This window comes from Apis dorsata, unplaced genomic scaffold, assembly GCF_000469605.1.
Source record: "Apis dorsata unplaced genomic scaffold, Apis dorsata 1.3 scaffold_1001, whole genome shotgun sequence".
Taxonomy (NCBI): domain Eukaryota; kingdom Metazoa; phylum Arthropoda; class Insecta; order Hymenoptera; family Apidae; genus Apis; species Apis dorsata.
In genome coordinates this window covers 76,310-78,555 of record NW_006264102.1, presented here as the reverse complement: position 1 = coordinate 78,555, position 2,246 = coordinate 76,310, and the positions used below count along the sequence as shown (strand labels likewise).

Sequence of the window (2,246 nt, the reverse complement as noted above, 5' to 3'; positions counted from 1 at the left end):
TGTTTTACTTCAAATTATTATATATTATTATATATAACATAATATCGTTTATATATATATAAATAATATTAATAATTATAATAATAAAAAGATTATAACATAAATTTAATAAAGAAACGAAATTAAATTAACAATTCTCATCATTTTATCGTCATCTCGCTTTGCTTTTGTCACTTTATTTAATGCAAACTTAAATTGCTTATAATTTAATAAATAAATTCAATCAAATTTTTTGTATTAATTTTATTTATTATTATATTATATTATACTTTTATATTTATTTTGTATTAAAATTTATTTTAATTTTAAGAATTCTTAAGTATTACAAAGATATCTCACGAATATATTAACATAATAAATATATATATATATTTTTAAAGTTTGATTAAGTCAAGAGAAACAACAAAGTAATTTTTGTCAATAAATTTATAATCAATATGATTATAAAAAATATATTAAGTCATGTAGTATAAATATATATTATTTTCAAATCTCTTATTTTTATAAATCAGATTTAAAACAATACGTAGAAAACTTATGAAATATAAGAGAACAATAAAAAGACAGAAAGATAAAAAACGATCAATTCAGAGATTAATAAATTAATTTCAAATTTTGCAAATTATTCAATTTTAAAATTGAAAATCATGATCTTGTGATCAATTCGAAAAAAATATTTGATCCATAATATTAAAATTTCAAATTTAAAAATGTATTATATACAATATTAAAAAAAAATTTTTAAAAATAGAATTTTGTTTTTATAATGATTTTTTATATATATATTTATGGTATTCTTATATAAACTTATTTTATTTTTTTGATTCATTTCCATTTTATTTCTTTTTATTTTTTGTATGTAGATATAGAATTAATATATTTATAATAATTGAATGAATTTAAATATATGACTGAATATGTCTTAAATATATAACTAATATTGAATGTAAAAAAAGAAATATAATATATTAATATAATATAATATATGATTTAAAAAAAAATAATAATTTTTTTTCATCTTTTCTAAATTTATTCAAAACTCTTTTTTAAAAATATTAATAGAATTAAATTTTTTTGTCTAACTTATAATGGAACATGGAATATAAATTATATCCAATATATCCAATATATTTGATAAAATTCACATTCATTTTAATATTTGAACGTCTATGTAATAGCTATAGCCGTATACATCTTTAGTATTGACCAGAAGTTTACATTTTTTCGATTTATATATCATTTATAAATCGATTTATATATCAGTTTTTCTATATTTGTTAAAGAACATATATGTGCCATCAACATATAAATATATATGAATTGAATATAAAATATATATTATTTTATCATACATGTCTTATCATGTTTCACAAATTACGTACATATGTACAGATATATATGAATATATGAATTATATATAATTCTTTAGGAATGATTATATAATTAAAGTTTATATAAAATTTGCATTATATATTATGCATATATATATATTATAATATAAGTTTGCATTATAATTATCCTTTTTTATTTCTTCATTTTCTTTAAATATTCATTTTAGAAGCCAATATTTTTAAATCTTTTTTTTAAATTAATATATATAGATTATGATACATATATATATATATATATATATAATAATATATAAATTTATTATATATATATATTAATTTTTTTATTATAGAATAATGATAATATATATAAACTATATATTTGCATAAATAAATTAAAATAAACGCATAAGCTTATTTAAATTTAAGATATAATTTCAGATCAATTAATTAATAAAATATTTTCTTAAAAGTATTTAGTATTTAATTCTTTAACATATATATTAATTCTATATATTTACATTTCTATATATTTAAATTTATGGGTAATTAAGTAATTGATTATATAATAAAATAATTAATCAGATAAATAATCAAAGAAATCTTTATAATTATATCTGAATTTTTTAATATGGATTACATTTTTAATAAACATTCACAGATATGTTTATATATGTATATATAATTATTATTTAATATCATTTTATTTAATTATTATCATAAATCCATAAAAGGCATTACAATTTTTAAATGGCTATATAAAATACATAAGAATATAATTAAACAATGAATATTAAGTACATTAATAAAAATAAATCAATAGAATTTTTATTGATTTTTTTTATATTATATTTATTTATTATATTTATTATTTTATTATTTATATATATTTATTATATTATATTTATATTATTTATA

The 2,246-nt window shown here is 13.4% G+C and overlaps 1 protein-coding gene across 6 annotated transcripts in view; it reads right to left on the bottom strand.

The window, feature by feature from the left end:
• Positions 1 to 2,246, bottom strand: part of LOC102680870 — an 8,864-nt gene that overhangs the window by 4,558 nt on the left and 2,060 nt on the right. The window lies entirely within an intron of this gene.